The sequence below is a fragment of the Amblyraja radiata genome, chromosome 31 (genome assembly GCF_010909765.2).
Source record: "Amblyraja radiata isolate CabotCenter1 chromosome 31, sAmbRad1.1.pri, whole genome shotgun sequence".
In the NCBI taxonomy this organism is placed as follows: domain Eukaryota; kingdom Metazoa; phylum Chordata; class Chondrichthyes; order Rajiformes; family Rajidae; genus Amblyraja; species Amblyraja radiata.
Genome location: NC_045986.1, coordinates 9,727,548 through 9,753,733, shown reverse-complemented (window position 1 = coordinate 9,753,733; position 26,186 = coordinate 9,727,548). Strand labels below are relative to the sequence as shown.

Sequence of the window (26,186 nt, the reverse complement as noted above, 5' to 3'; positions counted from 1 at the left end):
TCAGATTTAAAGGACGTTCCTTCAAGGAGGAGATGAAGAGAAATTTCTTTAGTCAGAGGGTGGTGAATCTGTGGAATTCATTTTCACGGGAGGCTGTGGAGGCCACGTCATTGGAAATTTTTAAGGCAGAGATAGACAGATTCTGGATTAGTAGGGTATGAGGTTATGGGGAGAAGGCTAGAGTTTAGGAATGGGTTTAGGAGGGAGAGATAGATCAGCCATGATTGAATGGCGGAGTAGACTAGATGGGACGAATGGCCAATTCTGCTCCTATCACTTATGAACATGAACTTAAATTTGGTGTGGAAAGTATGATTGTTTTACCAGAGAAAACCTGGAATAGAAATGTGTTGGTTAAATGTATAGTAGAAAATATTCAATGGCTAATATTTTCCACACCTATTTGATTTTAAACTAGCAAGTCAATGAAATGTCCTACACCTAACGTTTGAGTTTCTAGCTTGCAAATGTGTGAAAACAATTCATGATATTACTGTTTGGGTCAAGTGCTCCACTAATTATGTTGAGTAAATAGATAATAGAAAAGTACAGCACAGGAACAGGCCCTCTGGCCCACAATGTCTGAGCCGAACATGACCCCAAGCTAAATTAATCTAATCGGCCTGCGCAGGTTCCATACCCCTCCATATTCATGTGCCTAACTAAAAGCATCTTGTACTGCACTGTCATATCTGCCTCCTCCACCACCCCTGGCAACACGTTCCAGGCACCCACCATCCTCTGTGCAAAAAGACAAAGCTGGCCCTGCACAACTCCTTTACACTTCACACGCCTTTCATCTTAAAGCTATACCATTAAGTCTTTGACCATTCCAATCTGGGGGTAAAAAGGCTCTGACTGTCCACCCTATTATAGTTTTATATACTTCAATCAAGTCTTCCCTCGGCTTCTTCCAAGTAGTTTGAAGGTCTTCTGGTATGTCTAATTCTGTACAAGGAACCTGGTAATTTTCTCAATGTATGATGTTTTTGCTGTGCGCTGTACTAAGTCAAAGACATTCAATATGCCATGTTTTACATTTTAAAAGTAAACCTGTGTAACTTTGAGGTAAGTAAAGTTGTATCTGACAAAAATGGATGTAAACTTCAACCATCCTGTGTACCCCTGTCTTCTCTCCACCCCCTTACATCTCTGTCCTTATTTGTATGTCTAACTGATATCATGGCAGTGTGCATTTTGGCTAGAATGTGCGCCGTTTATAAATAACATCACACAAAGTTGGCAAAAAACTTTTATCAACACCACAAAAATCCACAATTATTATTAACTAGAATGACAAAGTCATCCGTTAAAATGTCTTCTTCGTTCCGGTGTTGGAGTATTGTCTGAAGAAGAGTCCTGACCCGAAATGCACCTATCCAATTTCTCCAGAGTTGCTGCCTGACCCACTGAGTTACTTTAGTCCTTTGTAGCTTTTTTTTGTTAACCAGCATCTGCAGTTGATTGTGTCTTCATTTAGTTAATCCATCCTGATCACTATGTCTCAGTACTGGAGCTGCCAACCCAACCGCACTATGAGAACATCTTCACCACTTAGAACTCAGCTGCTCAGCTTACAATGAGTGAAGGCAGGTTCATCGGATTCACAGCTGAGAGGCAGCCCATTTGGATCCATACATTCCTTCCCTCCAGAGATGCTGCCTCTCCCGCTGAGTGACTCCAGCATCCTGTGTCTACCTTGGATCCATACATGCTCTGCTTGGAGCACATTCCATCCTTTCCTCCTGTAAATCTTCTCTGCATTGCCCACTATTCTATTCTCCCATAATGTTTATTTAACCGTACCTTATTGTATCCATACTACTTTGCCTTCACAATTCCCATGTTAATTCATGGTTATTTTTGTCATAAAACCATTGCCTATCAATGCCTTTTTAAGGCCCTTGATGCCCACCACATTCTTCTTTTAACAAAAAGCAAGGACATATGCTGCTAAATGTCTGTTGCATAGGAACCACTGCAATATTTATATGTTTTCCTCTGTCCTCAAGAGGCTCCAATGGGTTGGAGATGTTCTCTTGGCAATGTAGAAAAAAAGTTACTTAACATATGTTCCCAAATGTTGTTCGGGGGTTTCTGTTACGACACCTGTTCAATAAGATCATGTCGGGACCAAGTGCTTGACAAGTCCAAACAGGACTGAAATATTAAAGAGTTTTATTTTTCCTCTGGTTTAATCCTATCTACCAACTGATTTTAAAGCCATGGAATGCCGCCAGTTGTCTTATAATTTAATTTTTCAGATATACATTCAGGAACTTAAGGCTGTTCGTATCACTCATAATTATGCTACCAATCGTTATACAGCTGTAGCCAACTTAAGGAACATTAGAAATATTTATTCCTGTAACATTACTGATAATGTATAGAATAAGATTTCCATTTGCTTGCCCATCTCAAATTCCAATGACGTTAAATTAATATATCATCTACTGCTCATTTTCGCACTTATTCATGTACATCAGTGAAGAAAAGTATATGATTCATGAAAAGTCAGAGAAAAACTGGAAAATTAGGGCTATTTCCCCACATCACAGAAGCCTCTCGCGTCTCAGCCAAGGCGAATATCGATGAAGATATTCACCATCCCCTTCAGTGCACCAGTGCAGCCTTTGGCCATTTGAGAATAAAGATGTTTGAAGATAAAAACCTCAGGCATGGCACAAACATGTGGTCGATCAGGCAGCATTAATCTCTACCCTCATATATACTTCTGAGACGAGGCGTAGCAAGCACCTCAAAGCATTGAAAAATCACCACAAATACAACACAGTAAACCCTTGCAATAACGGACCTCTATACAGCGGATTTTGTTACAGTGGTTCCCATGCAACACAGGGAAAAGATCAAAACTGCAGACAGGATTAAACCTGGCTCGCTGGAGCTGAGAGGCAGCAGCTCTACTAGCTGTGCCACTGTGCTGCCTGTTTGAAAACCTATTCTGGGAAAAAAAAACATTCTCCACTGATTCCTTATAATTCCTGGCCCAAAATGGAGAAGGGCATTCAGGTTGGCATATCCATGTTACGGGAAAACATAAAAACCCATTGTAAATAACCACATGTCATCTATAAATTACTGCCTCTCCAACTGAATCAGCTTCTCATGCAGCATCTGGTGGAGTTGTGGTTGAACATTTATTTACCTTCTTGGTCACCTTAAAATCCACAGAGAAACGATGGAAACTAGTTGTCTGCCATCCCATAGACCTGGCTAAGAAGTAAGGTGAAAACAATTGGCTGTTAACAATTTCCAAACCATATTATATCATTATCAGTGTGGCTTGGTTAATTTATTATCTGAATAGAACACACATACATGTAAACTCTAAATCTAAAATATCCAGTTTCATGAATGCTTTAGGAAAATGTAGATGTGTTTACACTCACACGGGATGGCACGGTGGCACAGTGGTAGAGTTGCTTCCTTACAGCGCCTGAGATCCGGGTTCGATCAGTACGGGAGCTTGTCTGTACTGAGTTTGCACATTCTCCCCGTGACCTGTGTGGGTTTTCTCCAGGAACTCCTGTTTCCTCCCACATGCCAAAGGCGTACAGGTTTGTAGGCTAATTGGCTTGGTATAATTGTAAATTTTCCCTTGTGTGTGTAGGATATTGTTAATGTTGTGCGGGGGTCACCGGTCAGCACGGACTCGATGAGCCGAAGGTCCTGTTTCTAAAATGTATGGAAATATTGTCAAAATCAGTCAAAGAGGTGCAGTGCAGGCTTGGTTAGGCTTCCACGATGGCATTCTTGACACTAAGTATTTCAATAGTGATCAGCATCAGACATTCAGGAAGAATTGTTTTTAAACTTCCCTATAGATTGTTGCTGGATGTATGAACCAGTTATTTATATACTTAATGGTTCAAGTTCAAGTGAGTTTATTGTCATGTGTTTGTGTCCAAGATGGCTGTCGGAAGGTAGAGTGTACGCTGGCGCTGTTTAGCTGCCGCTGCTCTCTCTTCACATTGTGTTTTTGATTTTTTGTTCTTTGGATCGAATTCTGTCTTTAATTTGTGTATTGGTGATGTCTTTATTATTTATTTTACTCCGATTATATGTTTTTTACTCTTGTTAAATTCTGTAAGGTGTCCTTGAGACTTTTGAAAGGCGCCCACAAATAAAATTTATTATTATTATTATGTGTCCCTGATAGGACAATGAAATTCTTGCTTTGCTTCAGCACACAGAACATAGTAGGCATTTACTACAAAACAGATCAGTGTGTCCATATACTACAATATAAATATATACATACATGAATAAATAAACTGATAAAGTGCAAATAACAGATAATGGGTTATTAATAATCAGAGTTTTGTCCGAGCCAAGTTTAATAGCCTGATGGCTGTGGGGAAGTAGCTATTCCTGAACCTGGTTGTTGCAGTCTTCAGGCTCCTGTACCTTCTACCTGAAGGTAGCAGGGAGATGAGTGTGTGGCCAGGATGGTGTGGGTCTTTGATGATACTGCCAGCCTTTTTGAGGCAGCGACTGCGATAAATCCCCTCGATGGAAGGAAGGTCAGAGCCGATGATGGACTGAGCAGTGTTTACTACTTTTTGTAGTCTTTTCCTCTCCAGGGCGCTTAAGTTGCTGAACCAAGCCACAATGCAACCGGTCAGTATGCTCTCTACTGTGCACCTGTAGAAGTTAGAGAGAGTCCTCCTTGACAAACCGACTCTCCGTAATCTTCTCAGGAAGTAGAGGTGCTGATGAGCTTTCTTGATAATTGCATTAGTGTTCTCGGACCAGGAAAGATCTTCAGAGATGTGCACGCCCAGGAATTTGAAGCTCTTGACCATTTCAACCATCGACCCATTGATATAAACGGGGCTGTGGGTCCCCATCCTACTCCTTCCAAAGTCCACAATCAGTTCCTTGGTTTTGCTGGTGTTGAGGGCCAGGTTAATGCGCTGGCACCATATGGACAGTTGCTCGATCTCTCTTCTATACCATCAGTGATACGTCCCACAACAGTGGTGTCATCAGCGAACTTGATGATGGAGTTTGCACTGTGACTGGCTACACAGTCATGAGTATAGAGTGAGTACAGCAGGGGGCTGAGCACGCAGCCTTGAGGTGCTCCCGTGCTGATTGTTATCGAGGCTGACACATTTCCACCAATACGAACACACTGTGGTCTGTGAATGAGGAAGTCGAGGATCCAATTGCAGAGGGATGCGCAGAGACCCAGTTCTGCGAGTTTGGTAACCAGCTTGGAGGGGATGATTAAATGCCGAGCTGTAATCGATGAATAACGGCCTGACAAATGAGTTTTTGTTGTCCAAGTGGTCCAGAGCGGAGTGGAGGGCCAGCGAGATCACATCTGTTGTGGCGGTAAGCGAACTGCAGTGGGTCCAGGTTTTTGTCGAGGTAGGAGTTGATTTGCTCCATGATCAACCTCTCAAAGCAAATAATACCTTTGAGTTCACATCAGAACTGTCCGTTTTGGTAAGCAGATAATTGGGTGTTAAAACCTGCATGGTTTCTTTGAACAGTGCACTAAAACTCAGCTTTTTGTCAGCATATGTCTAAAATGACCAAGTCCTAAAGCTAGTTATTGATCCAAGAACCACCAGTGTGAAACCTTATTAAATATGTCTTCATCTCCATTGTGTATATTTTGGAGTTCCTACACAGTAAAATACTCCCCTGACCCAAGGGAAACCTCCAGCCATCATCAATCCAGTTATAACATTGATACTCTGTGTAGGAAGATCTCATCGAAAGGTGCAAAAACATCTGTAGCAATTGAAGACGCAGGCTGCAAAGTTGCGTTCCTTTATAAAGCAGCATACCAAAGTGGGAGTGATCTTAAGAATTTAGACTTCTTAGAATTAAAGCCTACCGTCTTTCTACGAAGTGCATCACTTTGTTTTAAAGTTAATTTACAGGATATTGGATTTACTGCCCATTCTGAATTTTCCGTGATGCTGATCAGCATCTTCCTGACTTGGCTTCAACCAAATTCGGGATGGCCTAATCTGTTCTGTGAATTTTTTTGTAACAGTTTATCAACGTGTAGTCTGAGAAAGTTAGAGAGCAAAATTCTCCTTTGTGATTGTATTCCTGGTGATTATAAGGCAGTTGTAGATACAAGGAACTGCAGATGCTGGTTAAAAGATACCCAAGTGCTGGAGTAACTCAGCGGATAAGGCAGCATCTCTGGAGAACATGGATAGGTGATGTTTTGGTCGGAGTAGGAGTCATAGAGGGGGAACAGTGAGAGAGGGTCTCACAGAACTGGCAGTGAGAGAGGGTCTCACAGAACCCACCATGATATCTCTTCAAGGTATGTGTACTTTGAAGGAGTTTTCTTCCCTACTCCGACGGGGAATCTAAAGAAGGGTCCCGACCCGAAACGTCACTTATCCATGTTCTCCAGAGATGCTGCCTAACCAGTACTTTGTGTCTTATTATACGGCAGCAATTGGAGATATTGTATTCCATGTTTTCAAGCATCTCTCCTAATTTATCTGTATCGGAAATGAAACATTGTTGTCCTGAAACTGAATGCCCTTGAGATCTGCTCTGTGTTTCAGTGTTAACTAACGTCTTTGTATGAGATTGAATGATTGTTTAATTACTTTGGATGAACGTGAGTTCCTGGAGTAGAGGTCAATACATTCAAAGATTTAAAAAAAAATGTCTTTGCATTTGAAGTCTGCATACTTTGTTGCATATTTAAAAGGATACTTTTGTCCACCTGAGTTTATTAATTTATTCATGATATTGGCAATAAAATTGATTTGGAAAACTGATGCTCTTGTATACCCATTGTCATTGCCTTTATAGAGGGTCTACTTAGAAAGATGCTTCGAGTTAAAATGGTAGTGGGAAAATAATCTAACCAGTATTGCTGTTTATATATAGACTTTCATTAAAAAGTAAACACTCAAGTTAAGCCATCTACCTGCATATGAACCATAAATGTCACTGACTTGAGATACCTTTGGATTCTGTTGTGAGGTGCAACACCTGTCTATATACTTCTGCCGTCACCACCATCTAGGGTCTCCTCTACATTTGTGTTTAGTGATACAGCCCAGAAGAAGTCCCTTTGGCCCACCGAGTCTGCACCGACTTGTGACCACTGTACTATCAGCACTATCCCACATACTAGGGATAAGTTACCATTTTTTTTTTAACCAAAGCCAATTAACCTACAAACCTGTACAAACCTGGAGAATGTGAGGAAACCGGAGCTCCTGGAGGAAACCTACTCAGTCACAGGGAGAACGTACAAACTCCGTACAGACAGCGCCGGTAGTCAGGATCAAACTCAGGTCTCTGGCGCTGTAAGGCGGAACTCTACCGCTGCACAACTATGCTGCCCCTAATTGGTGAGACTAAGCTTAGACTAGGCGGTTGCTTTGCCAAGCACCTCTGCCATGGCCACCTGGAGTTCCCACTTGATAGTCATTTCAGTTCCTCTTCCAATTCCCACACCTACCTGTCTGTCCTCAGCCTCCTCCACTGTCAGGGTGAGGCCATATGCAAACTAGAGGAACAGCACCTCATATTTCATCTCAGTAGACTACAACACAATGTATGAATGTTACATTTTCTAATTTTAGTTAACCCTCTAACTCGTCACCCCTCCTTCCCAATACACATTGCTATTTAACTATCCTCTCATTCTATTTATGTAATATTTCAGAAATGCTCAACCTAAACTTTTTAAAACTTTACATGCATACATAAGAACCACCCAACCTTCTTAGTATATTCTTGACTCCAGTAACTTTTGTTTATACTTTAATCTTTAATTTTTACAATTATTCTTGCTTTTCCTGATGTTTCGATGATGTTTTGCCCATTGGGAGTATCTAGACCTCGAGGGGATAATTTTAGAAAAAGGGCTCGTGGATGTGGGGAAGAATTCCTTCCCTGAGGTTCATGGCTCCTGCCTCTTTGGATTTCTCTACGTCAGAGAGCTGCTGAGGTTGGCTCACGATGGCGATCAAGGCATTTGCACCACAGAGGAGTGGGGGCTTGGCAGGGAGAGTAAAAAAGTGGATTTTGAGCCACGATTGCAGCAGCTCTGATCACATTGAACACTGGAGCAGGCTCGAGGAACATGATTGTTCTTCTCCTCCCACCTCCTGGTTCCATGTTCCTTCTCTGACATCTCAGTACATGCAAGCCGTTCATGCCACACTAACCTACAACACCATGCTACATGGGGAGTAATGTCTGGATTATAGATTATTGCCATAAATGGTATATACACACACACATACTGTACATAGAACGTAGAACAGTACAGCATGGGTACGGGCCCTTCGGCCTACAATGTTTACGCCAAAACATGACGCCAAGTTAAACTGATCTCATCTGCCTGTACATGATCTCTATTCCTTGAACTTCCACGTTCCTACCTAAAAGCCTCTTCAATGCCACTACCATATCTGCACCACCTTTAAACTTCTCCCCTCTCACCTTATAACTATGCCCTTTAGTGTTGGACAGGTCCACCCTGGGGAAAAAAGATTCTGACTGTCTCCCCTATCGATGCCTCTCATAATTTAATATATTCTATCAAATCTCCACTCAACTTCCGACATGCCATACTAGCAATCTATTTACTTTTTTAACTGCCTTGCCAGTTAGTCTGGATATTGACAATAGTATATTTCTACACCCAGGGTCCGATCTGAATCTCACTGCTAATTCCAGTCACTGGTACTTCCACTGCACATTTTTCCCTTCTGTGTGTAGTACTTTACATTCATTATTGAATCTCATTAGCTATTTGCCTGACCATTTGCATAACCTAAAAGCTTCTGCAAATGATTAACTGTATTCTCCGCTCTGCTGCTCTTTCTATTTTAGTGTCTTCTACAAATTTGACAAGCTTAAAATTGATTGTGGCATCGTTTGTTTATGGAGATTTGAAGCTGTGGGGATCTAGGCACCTCCAGTGCTCTACTGCCCCCACCACACCTCCCACAAACTGACGTTCACATGCTCACTGGTACTTGGGTTTCTGTCTCAATCCTGTCAGTTTTGGGTTTTTTTATTCCCCGTCTATATTGGAGGGAATGATTCCTGGAATTTGAGGGCTTGCCCAATGAGGAGAGTGTAAGCAAACCTAACCTATGCTGTGGAAAATAGAAAAATTAGAAGTTTTGTCATTGAGCCAGACTAAAGTATTACAGAGACATAAGAGACAGCAGATGCTGGAATTTGACCAAAAATACAACTGCTGGAGGAACTTAGTGAGCCAGGCAGCATCTGCTGAGGGATATGGACAGATGACGTTTCATGTTGGTACCCTTCTTCAGTCCTGATCCAAAACGTTGTTCATTCATTTCCCTCCACAGATGCTGCCTAAGTTCCTCCAGCACTTTGATTATTTTGCTCCCAGTTCTAACAGTCGTTTAAAGGGTGGATCAAAGGATGATGATTTCTCTGGGACGATTTGAACTACACATCACAGTTTCAAAAGAAGGGATTGGAATTTTGGAATGAGATGAGAAGAACTTTCTTTTCACCTAAAGAATTGCAAATTTTCCAACAGCACCGTAGAAATTCAGTCATTGAGTTTATTCAAGACAGAAATGGATGGATTGTTAGACATTAAGGGAATTGAGAGATGTGGGAATAGTACAGGAAAGTGGCACTGAGGTAAATATTTAAACTATAGTCTTGTTGAATGGCAGGGCCGTCACAAGGGGCTGAATGGTGTTCTCCTGCTTTTCCTTCAGTTTTTATTGAGTACAATGCCACATTTTGTACATTACAATTTGACCCTGTTTCCATATGTAGTTCATTGGTTGAAAAGTACTTTGGAACAATCTGAAGAACTTGCTATTTTGTAAGGACACCCGGATATTGTTTTTGAATCAGATTAAAATAGGCTGTGATGAGATTACACTAATGAAGGATGTTAGGGCTGTGAAACGAAATCTCATTGAAACATTTAAGGTTATGCAAGAACTCGTCAGGGTGAATATTATAAAGATATTCCTTCTGGTTGGAGAGTTTAGATTTAGCGATTGGTGGAGAAATGAGGAAGAATTTATTCTCTGAGTTGCAAATCTTTACAGTTTTCTGTTCCAGATAGCTTTAGCATTTGAGTTAGGTATTGAAAAAGCTGAGATAGATGTTTGGACTATACAGGAATACAGCTTTTGGAAATTGAACTGGAACGTAGGATGAAGGCCGGAAATCAGATTATCCATAATCTCTTTGGTGATGAAGTTGGTTTAAGGGACTTTTGACCAGTTCCTGGCTCTTGGTTCTCATGGAGGCGTTAGGTATGTATTGATGCTCTTTGAAGTCAATTAGATATAATAAAAGTCCCTTTTGTGGAGATAAATGAAGCAGCTAATTTTCCGATCAGCAAACAATTGAGATGAAATGAGACGTGATTAGATTTTTGTTGATCACAATAAATGAAGATTGAATATTAGTTAACACTAACTGGACCGTGACTTAATGTCACACCTGAATGACAATGTCTCTAACAGAATGTGCAACTTAAGAGGATTCACAACCTCTGGACCTTGAGGCAAGATTGCATTTAATTAAACCTAAAAGATGTGAGAATACTAATATTAATTTGTTGATTTGTAACAATGGTTTGATGTGATATTGACTTACAATTCTATTCCTCTTCAAACCTATTCACAGCTATAAAACTTTTTACCATTTGTCATCTTTGCCTTTGTTCAAAACATTCTTGTTAATTTAATGCCAAACTCTTTCTAGCTCATTATACAATGAATTTCATTGTTTCAGCAGATACCTGTTAATATGTTCATTATCTGCAATTACTAACTGTCATCCTTTTAATTAGACATCTGACAGACAGAAAATAGCTTGTTTTATTCTTGTCAGCAACTCAAATAGAGTTTTACATTTTTATTGTTGTGAACAGCTGTGGAAAAGTGACTTTATGTTTGTTTTACGATGGATTATTTAACTGTCCTCTCACCTTTGAAATAGTTAACTCCAGCCCAGACTGAGCGTTTGGGAGCTGGAAGGAGACATTCACTGACATTTACCATGTGCTCTGTTGAGGAAATGTCTTGCTATTTGGCCCACGCGGTTTCATTCAGTGATTCCATGTTTGTAAGTGCAAATATTCATACTGCTGTAATGCTGGCCATGCAATAGCCACTTGGAACATAGAACAGTCCAGCACAAGAACCGGCTTTTCAGCCCACAATGTCTGTGCTGAACATGATGTCAAGATGATCACTTACCGAAGACAGACACAAAAAGCTGGAGTAACTCAGTGGGTCAGGGAGCATCTCTGGTGAAAAGGAATAGATGACGTTTCGGGTCGAGACCCTTCTTCATTTACCTACCTGTACATAACATATCCCTCCATTCCCTGCATATCTATATGCCTATCTAAATATATTTTAAATTCCACTAATGTATCTGCTTCAACCACCACCCCTGGCAGTGCATTCCAGGCACTCGGCACCCTCTGTGTGTAAACAAAAATGGCCCTGCACAGCATCTTTAAACTTTGCCCCTCTCACTGTAAAGCTGTGCCCTCTAGTATTGATTTCTCTATCCTTGGAAATAGATTCAGACTGCCTACCTTATCTGTGCCATTACATGGCTAAACTGCTTCCATTATTGTTAGATCAACATTACTTACTCAATGGACAGTTTTGTCAGTAGATATATCGGGGTCAACATTTATACAATGGTCTGACTTGTAACGGCAGATTACGTATCTAGTTCCGTTGTCACATTTCTGTGTATTGATGTGCTCCAGATGGTTGCGGTATTTCCTATATTAAAGCAATTTTAGTACTTCAAAAGTTGAGATGACATCGTGAAGAGAGGCATGCACGGATATGCTTTGGGGGAATTCGGCTTATCCTTGACAGAATTGATGAGGGTAATGCAGTTGATGTGGAATTTCAGAAACCTTTTGATACAGTTTCATATGATGGGCTTAGCAGCAAAGTTGAAGTGCCAAGCAAAAGGGAGACATTGACAGTATGTGTATGAAGTTAATCCTGTGACAGGCAACAGTTGTGGTGAATGATGGTTCTTAGATTGAAGGAAGGTGAATAGTGACATTCTGCAGGGGTAGGTGTTGAAGCTGTAGGTTTCCTTTTTTTAATCTATGTTAATGAGTTGGACTTGGGCGTAAACCACAATTTCTAAATTTGCAGGTGGCACAAAACGTGGCTGTATTGTGAACTGCGGTGAGGATATTGATAGGTTGCAGGAGCATATGAATGGGTTTGTGGGCTATAGCCGGTTCCAATTAATGGGGAGAAATATGTGTCAATGTGTTTTGGTAGGAAGATTGAGCAGAGGCAGTGCAGAATGAAGGATAATGCTCTGAAAGAAATATTGGCGCAGTGAGTTTTGTGCCAGCATGTGGTTAGAATATGAAGCGCACTCTCCATAGATGTGCAGGAAAGAACTGCAGATGCTGTTTTAAATAGAAGATCGACACAAAATGCTGGAGTAACTCAGCGGGACAGGCAGCATCTCAGGAGAGAAGGAATGGGTGACGTTTCTGGTCGAGACTCTGAGTCTGAAGAAAGGTCTCGACCCGAAATGTCACCCATTCCTTCTCTCCAGAGATGCTGCCTGTCCTGCTGAGTTACTCCAGCATTTTGCCGACTCTCTATACATGTTTTGAGACAAGTTCCATTGTGGCCTTCAAAGGGGAGTTGGATAAATATAGGCGAAAAAAAGTTATTTGGGCATCAGATTAAAGACTGGTGAATGGCAGCTGGTGAGATGCTGTGGCAGACAGGCACAAAGGCTGAATGGTCACTTGTGCTGTAACCATTCAACCATTCTAGAATCTGATGTCAGGGTGACTGGTGAACTAATGGGATTTCTTCGCATTAATAATTGTGATTGCAGTTTATAATTCCCTTTGCACGAGTGCTTTCAGCAGATAAGTGGTTTAGGTTGTGGACGTGAAAAGTTTGTTTTTAGTAAATGTGTGCGGTTTTGTAAAAACATCTTTATAAAATGATTGTACACAAAAAAGCTGGAGAAACTCAGCGGGTGCAGCAGCATCTATGGAGCGAAGGAAAAAGGCAACGTTTCGGGCCGAAACCCTTCTTCAGACTGATCGGGGGTGGGGGGGCGGGGAGAAGAAAGGAAAAAGGAGGAGTAGCTCGAAGGCTGGGGGATGGGAGGAGACAGCAGGAGGGCTGAGCAAGGGGAGGAGACAGCAAGGACTAACAAAATTGGGAGAATTCAATGTTCATGCCCCCAGGATGCAGACTCTCCAAGCGGAATATGAGGTGCTGTTCCTCCAATTTCCGGTGTTGCTCGCTCTGGCCATGGAGGAGACCCAGGACAGAGAGGTCGGATACGGAGTGGGAGGGGGAGTTGAAGTGCTGAGCCACCGGGAGGTCAGGTTGGTTATTGCAGACCGAGCGGAGGTGTTCGGCGAAACGATCGCCTAACCTCCGCTTGGTCTCACATTGAACATTGAATTCTCCCAATAGATCTGCTGACATCTAGAGCAGCGGATGCAATAGATGAGGTTAGAGGAGATGCAGGTAAACCTTTGTCGCACCTGGAACGACTGCTTGGGTCCTTGAATGGAGTCGAGGGGGGACGTAAAGGGACAAGTGTTGCATTTCTTGCGGTTGCAAGGGAAAGTGCCCGGGAAGGGGGTGGTACGGGAGGGAAGGGAAGAATTGACAAGGGAGTTATGGAAGGATCGGTCTTTGCGGAAGGCAGATATGGGGGGAGATGGGAAGATGTGGCGAGTGGTGGGGTCACGTTGGAGGTGGCGAAACTGACGGAGGATTACTTGTTGTATGTGAAGACTGGTGGGGTGAAAGGTGAGGACTAGGGGGACTCTGCCCTTGTTGCGAGTGGGGGGATGGGGAGAGAGAGCAGTGTTGCGGGGTATGGAAGAGACCCTGGTGCGAGCCTCATCTATGGTGGAGGAGGGGAACCCCCGTTCCCTGAAGAATGAGGCCATTTCAGATGCCCTGGTGTGGAACACCTCATCCTGGGAGCAGATGCGGCGTAGACGGAGGAATTGGGAGTAGGGGATGGAGTCCTTACAGGAAGTAGGGTGGGAAGAAGTGTAGTCCAGATAGCCATGGGAGTCAGTAGGTTTATAGTGGATGTCGGTCAGAAGTCTATCACCTGCGATGGAGATAGTGAGGTCAAGGAATGGTAGGGAAGTGTCGGAAATGGTCCAGGTGTATTTGAGTGCCGGATGGAAGTTAGTGGTGAAGTGGATGAAGTCAGTCAGTTGTGTGCGGGTGCAGGAAGTGGCACCAAAGCAGTCGTCAATGTAGCGGAGGTAGAGGTCGGGGATGGGGCCCTGGTAAGTATTGAACAAGGATTGCTCGACGTAACCGACAAAGAGGCAGGCATAGCTGGGGCCCATGCGTGTGCCCATAGCTACGTCTTGTATTTGGAAAATACATTTATAAAATGATTCATTTACAAATTTTCCAAGTTTGTGATGCCCACAAGGCTTACAGATCCATTGCACGTAAAATTTGAGAGTCTTCTCAGTTTAGAGTGATCTGAAGTATATCAGGCCAGTTTGTGTGTGAGATAACAGGATTAAATCCTTAATTCAAAAGTGCGATAACCCAAACGCATTGTATAACCTGGGTCCACGCTGGTTCATGGATTAGTGGGAGATCAAGATAGCAATTTTCCATTGATTTTGATAATAGAACATAGAACAGTACAGCACAGGAACAAGCCCTTCAGCCCCCAATGTCCTTGCCGAACATAATGCCAAATTAAAATAATCTCATCTGACTGTATGTGGTCCATATCCCTCTATCACTCAATATCCATGTGGCTATCTAAAAAGCCTCTTAAATGCTTTTCATATGTGCTTACCCATCACTTGGCAGCAGATTGTCAGGCTCCCACGATTCTCTGTTTTAAAAAAAAAACTTGCCCCTCACATCATGTTTAAAATGTGCCCTTCTCTCCTTAAAGCTAAGCCCCCTGGTCTTTGACATTTCTGTTCTGACTGTTCTGACTGTCTACTCCATCTGTGCCTCTCATCATTTTATACACCTCTCTCAGGTCTTCCTTCCACCTTTGACATTCCAGAGAAAACAATCCAAGTTCGTCCAACCTTTCCCTGCAGCTAATGCTCTCTAATCCAGGCACCATTCCGGTAATCCTCTTCTGCACCATCTCAAAAGCCTTCACATCCTTCTTGCAATGGGGTAACCAGAACTGCGTACAGTATTCCAAATCTAGCTTAACCAAAGTCCTGTAAAGCTGCAACATGTCTTAGTGGCTCTTTTACTCAATCAATGAAGGACATAGAATAAATGGCAGAGACCTCAGAGCATGAATGTGCAGAGAGAACTTGCGGTACAAGTCCCCAGCTCACTTAAAATAGCGACACTGATGGATTAGAATAATGAAGGCAGCATTTTGGTATGCTTGCCTTCATAGGCTAAGGCATTGTTGTGTAAGAGTTGAGACACCAGGTTGCAGCCGCACAAAACATTAATTAGACCACAAAACGCAAAGTGCTGGAGTAACTCATCGGGTCAGGCAGCATCTGTGGAGCAAATACATAGGGGACGTTTCGGCTTGGGTCCCTTGAAGCAGGGTCCCAGCCCGAAAAATTGCCCCTCCATATTTTCCACAGATGTTGCCTGATCCTCTGAGTTACTCCTACGCTTTGTGTTTTGCTCAAGATTTCAATATCTGCGTACCTTGTGTCTATTAATGAGACTGCATTTGGAGTGTTGTGTCCAATTTTGGGTGCCATTGGAACTTCCAACACCTGAAGAGGATATAACATTATGAGGATGATAGATGGGATAGATAACCAGTCTTTTTCCCAGGGCAGTGGAGTCTAGTCAAGAGATAATTCAAAAGTGTTTTATTGTCATATGTCCTGAAATATGGAACAATGAAATTCTTACTTGCAGCAGCACAACAGAAACATAAACAGAGTACTCTATATAATATTTCCACACACACACATACTGCATTTTTTTGGTTGTTTGTTATATAGTCATAGAGTGATACAGTGTAGAATCAGGCCCTACGGCCCAACTTGCCCCCACCGGCCAACATGTCGCAGTTACCCTAATACATTACACTACATAGTACACTGCATAATATACATTTTATACATATATATAATATGTGTTTGCGTGTACGTGTGTGAGTGTATATATAAATACAATTAAAACAAGCAATCAAACACGTAATAAGAGAACTAAGAAACATTTACATAAATACAGGGATAAGGCAGGCACGGGTTATTGATTTGGGACGATCAGCCATGATCACAATGAATTGCGGTTCTGGCTCAGGGCCGAATGGCCTCATCCTGCACCTATTTTCTATGTCTATGTTTCTATGATAGGTTTAGACGGATATGAGCCAAATACTGACAGTTGAGACTAGTCGATGGGACATGTTGGTTGGCATGGGTAAGTTGGGCCGAAGGGCCTGTTTCCACTCTGTATCACTCTATGACTAAACCAGAGGGCACGAGTTTAGGATAAGAAGGGAGAAACTTAAAGTTGAGAGGCAGGTTTTTCACACAGAAGGGGATGATTATGTGTTATGAGCTGCTTGAGGAAATGGTAGAGGCAGACTCATTTGCAATGTTTAAATGATGTTTGGGCAGACACCTAGATGAGAATGGCATAGAGGGATAACGGCCTAATGCTGACAATTAGCATTAGCGTGGGTAGGCATCACGGATGCGATATGAACTTGGTTGGGTCCATTTCTGCGTTTAATGATTCTGTATTATCTGATAAGACATTTGAAGAGTTGGCTGGATCAGTTGGGTGGCACAAGTGCCCCACTTCCAGTCCTGTAGATCACTGGTGTAAGTTTTAATAGATTGGTTTACCATCCAGAATAAATGTTGTGGACTTTATCACAGATTTCACATGGATTCCAAGATGTGCTCTCTCAAAGGAGGCTGCTCAGAGAAAATAAACTTAATTACAAATGGAAATGGACACATCCATGATGTGGATCATGAGTGAGCTGAATTTAACCATTGGTTAGATGGGACTGTGAATCTCAGGGAGTCAGTTATATTGGTTGAAGCGGCCTTCAAAAATAAAAATAGTTTTGGAGGGACCAGTTGCACTTGTCAAGTACCATATGGTGTGCCATAGGGGTGGTGATTGAAGCAGAAATGTTAGTGGCATTTAAAATACGTTTGGATAGGACCATCATGGTTATTCAGTGAATGGAGGGATATGGGTTATGTGCAGTGATGGTTTTGGCATATGATGGTCAGACAGTGTGGGTCAAAGTTCATTGTTCTTTTGCTGTAATGTTCTACGATGCACTTAAGGTCTTGCAAGCCAACGTTTACCTGAATGTTACATTGGGTTCTTTGAAGACATGATCTTTACCTGCCTTATGAAGGAAGAGGTTGGAGAAGAGATGTACTTTCACTAAACTGGGTGAGTTTTCTGCTTTGCCAACTGCAACTGTTTATGTAGTGAAATGAAATGATACTGTATGGATCTATAGAGATTCTTAAATACCAATAACAAAACAAACTTAGATAACTATCGCTGATATTTGTTTACTCGGCTAGGAGGTATACAGATCCTCACAACCTTTTGACATGTCCTGTGCTTATCAGCAAATTGAGTAGAAGAAAGATTCGAAGGATACGCAATGATAAATACTCACATTGGACTGTGGTACAACCAACATCTATTTGGGATAGCATCAACTCTGGGCTCTCGTCAGAGGACATAGACATTGACACCAAGGTCTACCAGACACTGTGTAGGAGAGAACTGCAGATGCTGGTTTACACCAAAGATAGACACAAAATGCTGGAGTAACTCAGTGGGACAGACAGCATCTCTGGATAGAAGGAATGGGTGACGTTTCGGGTTGAGATCCTTCTTCAGACTGAGATACTATTGTTTACCTAAATGACATCTTACTGACTGGACAAATAAAGGAGGAACTTGAGAAAAGTTTAAGAGTTAATTATTCTGCGGAGCAGGGATAAGATTGAAGAGAGGCATGTGAAGGTAAGGTTCAAGCTGCATGGAATATACTTTGCCTGATCAGACCTCGATGCAAATTGGTAAATCCCAAAATAACATGGAAGAGGATCAGGAAAGAAGCTACGTATAGAAAGTCGAAGCTGTTGCTGCTGAACTGTAGTTGTCGTTCATTATGACCAAGTGGAGTCTTTGATACAGTCCAATAATGTACTGACTGTATAAGTTTGCAATACTGTACGGAACGCAGTTTAGCACTCCTAGACGTCTGAAGAAGAAGGTCTGAAGAAGGGTCTTGACCCAAAACGTCACCCATTCCTTCCCTCCAGCGATGTTGCCTCTCCCGCTGAGTTACTCCAGCATTGGGTTTGCACCACGGTCTCTTTCCAAGACAGAACAATTCTACTTCCAAATAGACAAAGGAGGTTCAGCTGTCGCCGACAGAGTGGTGAAATCTCTCAAGTACCCTTGTAGGTAAAACTTTGTAATTTTTCAAGGGACTATACCTCTGGTGAGTGTTTTGGGGGATTATTTCTGAGAGCCTCAGTGACAGTGCAGGGACGGGCATTGACACAGTTTTCACCTTTAGATGATTGTGAGCATCTACCTATGATGATCAGCACATCCCACGCTGTGGGCTTCTCAGCAGGCAAGAAACTCGACAGGTAGCTTGAAAGTGCAAACAGGGAAATGTTAGTTCCTGATACTGTTAACGTTTGGAATTGAACTGAAATTTATGAATGTCTTTATCCAAATTGAGGGGAAGAGATAAGAAAACATGGCTCTGGGAACCTGTGCTGGATTCCTGCTGTTATTGATGCATTCTACTTGAGTGGAATATGACGATGCTGTGCCCATGATTGTTACATGGTTGTTGATTTCAAAATGATGACTCAGTGTTTTACATCATTTCTACTTGCTGTTTAGATCTATTGAACAATGCCTTTATGATAATAAGATTGGAGCTGTAGAGTGCTGTGTGAATTCCTGAAATTTTATTCAGTTGTGGGAAGGTAATTTTCCCTTGGTTGTCCTACTTCTGGCCTCTGGGCGCGAAAACATATAAAAAAAAAGCAGGGAGCCGGCATCACATTTACTAATGCTGATGTGGAATTGACAACTAGGCGGCATACAAGAGCAATTTAGACATTTTCAGGCACACGAAGATCAATATTTCTGTGTTGGAAACCAGGCTGATACATTCTCCAGGTTGCATTAGTTAGGAATTAGATTAGATGCTAGATACTGAAAAGTGTAAACATCAGGCAGGTAGTGACGAAGCAGATGTGTTATAATTTTAATGCACAATGACAAAGAGATTCTTTGGACAGGAGGTGAATTGACTGCTTCCTTTTTATTGCTGCGTTTTGACAAGAGAGGCTTTTCTATTGGAGTTGCATTGCTTGAAAGATGTTGTAAAGGATTTTTCCTTGTGATTAATCCTAAAAAAAGAACATTTTGCGTGAAATGAAAATAAAATTGATGAAGAGCTTGTGATTATTTGTAGCTATAATTTATTACAGGCGGTATTATTTTCTGGCATGCGATTATTTACTAACTGCTGTGAATGGCTTGTCGATAGACTTTTTTTAAGCTAAAGCATGGGTCCTAAATTAGAAATTTCAAAATGCAGTTTGTAAAATACTTGTGATTCAAAATCAATTTAGTTACCTTTTTCTTTAATTGGTATAATTCATAAACTGACTAATTATACCCACTTGCCTGTCATTGACACGGGATGGTCTTTTGCTGTGATTGCCAATTTATTTGATTGGATGTAAGTGGGCTATTATTTCTGAACTAATTTACCCAATTTTCCCCAATATTTTGCTCCTGTTTCCTCCCACACTCCAAAGACGTTTGTAGGTTAATTGGCTTGGTAAAATTGTAAATTGTGCCTAATGTGTGCAGGATAGTGTTTGTGTGTGGGGGTCGCTGGTCGGTGTAGACTCGGTAGGCCAAAGGGCCTGTTTCCACATGTATCTCTAAACTAAAAACTAAACAATGAAGTGGGATGCCAGCTTTATTTTTCTCTGAATGGTCTGAAATCGATACCCTGCAAAGAATATAGAAAGGAAAGGAGCTGCAGTGGGCTTTGTTTTGAGAGGTGGGGGACGATTCCCCCCCATTTTTTGTAATCCGGGTTTTAAAACTCGGTGAAATCTCCGCTTTCCGCGAGACAGTGGGAGTGGGATTGATGATCGAGGGCGCCGATTGGACGAGAGAGACGTCGGTCAGCAGGCAATGGGGGCAGGACATAATGATTCAGCGCGATAATTGGAGGAGAGAGGTGTCGTTCAGAGGCAGAAGTCAGGGGGTGGGACTGTGGATAGAGCGCGGTGATTGTAGGAGGGAGACGTCCTGGTGGGGAAAAGATCATAGAGTGGAGCTTGAATTGCATGCCCAGGTCATAGGGTCACAAGTGAAAAACACTCTCGGCAGCCCTGGACACAGACCTGCGCCTCATCCGCAGCCAGGATCGACCCTGGGTCTCCGGCGCTGCAATTGCTACCGAACTGTCACTGGACCATCCCCGTCCCCACCCGAGTGCCCCCCCCCCCCCCCCCACACGCCCGGGGGTGGTCAGAGATGTCGGGAGTCAGACGGGAGCGGTGCCCCCAGGCCCACAGCCAGCGCAGAGAAGCAGCACTAAATCTAGTTCAACTCTGCCTGTCCCGCCAAGAAATTGTGTCCCCCGGTCCCCCCTCCATGTTTTGATAGCGATTTCCGTGCCTGCTTTAACTTATTGAAAGGTACATTCACAGAATTGTACATTCACATTCACATAGAATTGCAAACATTTACAGTTCTCTGTGGGAGAAATACACACAATCTCCATCTCAAGTGGCTGGCTCACGATCCAGAGACAAGAATGTTTTATTAAGGAAGTTATATCTGTAGTGGCAGATTATTATATCGTTCAGGAAATTTTTCCTCTAGCCACTCTGTTTGAAGACCGGGGTAAGGAGATAGTTTTGTTACGCATGCGAGCTCTCCACGAGACATTCAATGCCGTCCAAAGATAAATCTTCAAAACACAGTCTATTGGTTAATAGTTTCTTTATTGTCGTAGTAAAAACAGTAAGATATTGATCCAAACTTTTTCTTGTTTAAGTACATTGTGATCTTACTCGTAGTCAAACTCGTGCATGGTCGAAAGCTGTGCCTTCCCCATGCTTCTTCGACTAAACTCAAACTACTAGCATCTGTGTGAAAATCCCAGCCTCAACCACGCCTCCGACTACGTAATAAATCCCACCCACATAATTACAGGCAGATAACATTTAAAGGTAACTGGTTATAGTTATAACATACTGAGTTAAGGTAAATGGCTACTACAATATCCTTAAGGAAATAGACCAGATCTGCATACAGTACTCGAGGCGCAGTGTCACAAGAGCATTGTATAGCAGGTATTTCATGTTGTTCCTTGTCCTGCACAGGATTGGAACCTTTCCTTCTCTTTGACACGACATTATTCATGGGGAAACTTGCCAGTCTTGGGCCAGAGATCAAAAAACGTACTTAATCGAACTTTATAAAGAAATTAAATATTTAGCAAATCCTAACATTTTCCTTCAACACTTTAACCAGTTTGCTACCTCAACTTGATTCTTTCAGGGCAGCATTTACTAAAGTTTAAGATGTTTGAATGAGAAGATATGACCAAGTTTCCCTTCTGCTCCTAGCCTATAAATGAAGAGAAAATATGTGTTGAGGTCTCCTGAGTTGTAGCTTGCTCACCCATTTGGTTTGTACATGGTGTTTCCGATGGGTTGGGGATGGGGTGGTGTTTCATATTAACTTTACAGAATGTAGTGGAGGAAAAAAAAAATGCCACTCACTAAAAGTACAAAGGTGTGTTTAGAATACCTGAATTTTCCATGCATGGTTATTATGGTGAAGTCCTCCCCACTAATGAAAGGATCTGCATGAGGTGCTGCCTCCAGAAGGTAGCACCTATCATCAAAAATGCCCACTCTCTGGGCTATGCCTCTTCTTGCTGCTACAGTCAGACAGGAGGTACAGAAATCTGAGATCTCACACCACCGGGTTTAGGAACAACTATTTTCCTACATCAACTGACCAACACAACCTTAAAGGGCCTGTCCCACTTTCTCGACCTAATTCACCACCTTTTTTACTCGTGGACATTTTTCATCATGCTAGAAAAAATGCCCCAACTTACTTGATGCTACGAGTACCTACGACTAGCATCACGACCTGCTACGACCTACCTACGACCTCCTACGACCTCGTGACGACCATGCTGCGAGTATGAGTCAAGGGCAAACTCGGCAATGGTCATGAATTAGGTTGTGAAAGTTTGACAGGCCCTTAATCCTACCTCGGCAAGCGAACACTAGAGGCCACCCCTAGCACTGCAATGGACTCGTTTTTTAAATTGTGCTTTGCACTGATGTCTTGTTTATTGCGCAGTCTTTTTCTTTTCACTCTAATTTATGTACAGTTTGTTTTTGTGCGTTGTCTGAATCTATGTGCTGCTCCAAACAAGGTTTACATGGTAGGCACAAAATGCTGGAGTAACTCAGTGGGACAGGCAACATCTCTGGGGAGAAGGAATGGGTGACATTTCGGGTCGAGACCCTTCTTCAGACCGATGAAGGTTTTCACGGTATCTGTACCTTACTGTACTTGTGCACTGACAATAAACTCGATTCGACTTGACTGATGTGGCAACTTGAGTAATAATATCATCCACTGATGGTTGTGCTGTTCATTTTGACTCATAATTCTAAAAAATGATGTAATTTAAAAGAGAGCAGGATTAGGTTGAAATGGTTCTTGTGAATGCAAGCTTAGCACACTACAGAGTGCTCTCATTTATCTAGGCCAGATGTTTACAACTTATTTATTGATCGTTTTGTATTTGAAAAAGAGCAGCACTCCATCCTTGGCCATTCAGTGTTTCTGAGGGATTATTGGAAGCCTTTGTTAACATTCAATGTTGTGGCTACCTAGATAGGCAAGCAGCAAAAAGAAGATCTTGCGTAAAAGCAACTGGCTGAGTGATATAAATTTGCCTAGCATATTAATTTACTGACAAATGTTTGAGTGAAACCTTGCAAGTAACCAAGTACAGAGAGGAGCAGAAAGTGGGAGTCTAAAACAAAGGAAAGAAACAGCAGATACATCAATCTGTTGATTGTTTAAGAAGGAACTGCATGTGCTGGAAAATTTGAAGGTAGATAAAAATGCTACAGAAACTCAGCGGGTGAGGCGGCATCTATGGAGCGAAGGAATAGGTGACGTTTCGGGTCGAGACCCTAGGGTCTCGAGCCGAAACGTCACCTATTCCTTCACTCCATAGATGCTGCCTCACCCGCTGAGTTTCTCCAGCATTTTTATCTACCTTCAATCTGTTGATTGGTGTGATACTCCAGCCAGCGCAGAGGGGATACAAAGTGCTGATGGTGCATTTGAATTAATTGTTTAAATAGTGAACTGCAGAAGATTAATATCATCAAACAGCCATTTCAATAGAATCCTATGTAGTGTTAGTCAACTGAACAATTGAAATACAATGGAAACAGCATCAGGAAATTGTGTTTATTGTGTAACTCTCTCAGTGCAAATTCCCAGATGAACGTGCCTCAATTGTGAAGTTGACATGGTGGCGCAGCGGTAGAGTTGCTGCCTTGCATTGCCAGACCCGGGTTCCATCCTGACCACGGATGCTTGGCTGTACAGAGTTCATATGTTCACCCCACGACATACATGGGTTTTCTCCGGGTGCTTCGGTTTCCCCTCGCACTCCAAAGACGTACAGGTTTGTAGGTTAATTGGCTTGGTAAAATTGTGTGTAGGATAGCGTTAGTGTGCAGGATCGCTGGTCGGCGTGGACTCGGTGGGCTGCAGGGCCTGTTTCAGCGTTGTGTCTCTAAACTAAACTAAATTGAACAGTTCCACAATCTCCCTTAAAATCTGAGAAATCAATAATGTGTTGAATATTTGTGACAAAATAAGTCTTATTCAAGTAAATATTGAAAAGTCTAAGTGTAGGTCACTAAAATTTGGTATCAAAACTAAAATGTTGTTACTACTTTGGAGTCTGCATTACTTTTGGCTTTGAGTGAATGAATTTAGAACTTGGAGTTTTCAGAGTCTCAATGCAAGCTCTTTATGATTATGAATATTTATGATTTTTTGTAAGCTGCAGGTTCTAATCAAGAAAGTAGTTATATTATGATAATCATAAAACATAATTAACGTAATAGCCCACTGTTGGAGGATGCTTACCGTGCCGTGTTAACCCCTGGAGAACCTTCTGCCGGAATAAAACACATACAATGGGGTTAAGATTCTCCAGTTGATCATCGAATGATGCAAATGAAGAAACACTGTTGTTTCACCCTTTTTCGCTAATTTGCTTTGTGTTACTAATTAGAAACCTACAGAAAATAATTTTGGCAGTTATGGAGGAGAAGCCGCTTAACTGAACGCCTCCCATGGTGAGCAAAACACTGCAAACAGTTATTCTTAATAAGGAAGCCCTATTAAAAGTATACATGTCAGTTTTGATTGGCAGTAATGCATCCCGGAATTGTCCATGATCTAAAGTAATTATTCTATTGGTAACAGGTTTACAATTGATGATAAGGGTAAATGCCAGCCATTGAATCAATTGTGTAGTGACAGTCCCGAAGATTATGCAAAATCTTTTGTTATTAATCAATTTTTTACTTCATCTGTCCATGAAATTCCAACCACTTTTCATTTCGGATGTATGAAGAGGTAGCAATACTTGGTTTACTACATGCAAATTAGATTGACTTCATTGTTAAGTCATTGGTTTTGAAGTCAGTGGCTGATCTGTTAATACAACACACCTAGTCTAGGTTATTTATCTAAAGGAACTTTTGATGTGTAGAATTTTTTTACAGAAAATCACATTGAACAATCTGGCCATTTACCGATGCGTATTCTCAATAAATATTTGCACTTTTGCTTAAGTAGTAAGGATTTTGAATGGATTCATGACAATCTGCTGTAAAATTTGGAATATTTAGGAGAGTATATTTTGCAAGGCTCTCTAATATTTGAATTGCAAAACAAATTGAACCTGATTGGGTGATAGGTGATGCAATGTGTTCTATGCAAAGATACTAGTATCTTTGGTTCTATGTGTGCTAAGAAATGGATAACAAAAGAAATTCTGTGCTGAATGGGTTCAGGTGCAGTTGGCTTCCTCCTTGGAGAGAGGTACATTATGGGTGCAGACTTACTAGGATACTGACAGCCCTGAGTGCCCTTAAGACTTTATTCCCTCTACATATCTGTTCATGAACAGGGACCAATTCAACGGGAAAAAAATCATTTTTCAGCCATGCTTCATGTAAAATAAGCTTTCAGTGGAACTGCAGGAGCCACTCGAGTATTCCTTTGGTTGGCTGCAGACAGTTATGGAGAGAACTCCTCCAGTTCTGGGCAGTGAATCAGAAGCGGAATAACATATCTCGGTTTGTTAAACCAACGTTTCAAGTTTATGTAATTGCAGCTGGCAAAGAGCCTTAACATCTTCACTTGAAGAAATAGCCTGGTGATTCAGGTACTCTGTATTTTTAATAAAGTACAGCTTTGATGCCTGTTTTAAAGCAGGCTGTTAATATAGTGGTGCGGAATGATGTAATTTATCAGGATTGCTTCCAAAGGTAGCCTGGTAGACAGAATCCACTGAAGTTAACTGAACCTAGCACAGCATCTGTGACAAAGGACACCCGTCTGTTGGCGTATCAGTGATCTAAACACATTGTACCAACACCAATTTGTCAGCCTGTCCGTTACGGATGGCCAGCCTTGTGCTGCTTTCCCATCCCTACTTCAGAAAAATAGTTTGGTTTCCTTTAAAATTTCTATTTATTTTAGATTTCTGAAGTTTATTTCTGCAGTTAAATAAAATTAACTGCTTGTGTAATAGTCATTACACAATTCTTTCATTAATGCTTCTCAATGAATTTCCATATCAAAAGTACTACACTGTCACGTGTTCTACTCCAATACTGAATTCTAGATTTCATTGAAGATAGACACAGAATGCTGGAGTAACTCAGAAAGACAGGCAGCATCTCTGGACAGAAGGAATTGGTGATTTCGGGTCGAGACCCTTCTTCACTTCTAGATCCCATTTATGTTTTATATTTTTGATTAATTCAGAAAAAATATTAACAAATCATAAGTAGAAGCAAATCT

General features: G+C 41.8%; 1 protein-coding gene across 1 annotated transcript in view; it reads left to right on the top strand.

Moving 5' to 3' along the window:
- The window catches only part of pex14 (peroxisomal biogenesis factor 14), a 266,863-nt gene that overhangs the window by 148,744 nt on the left and 91,933 nt on the right, over positions 1-26,186 (top strand). The window lies entirely within an intron of this gene.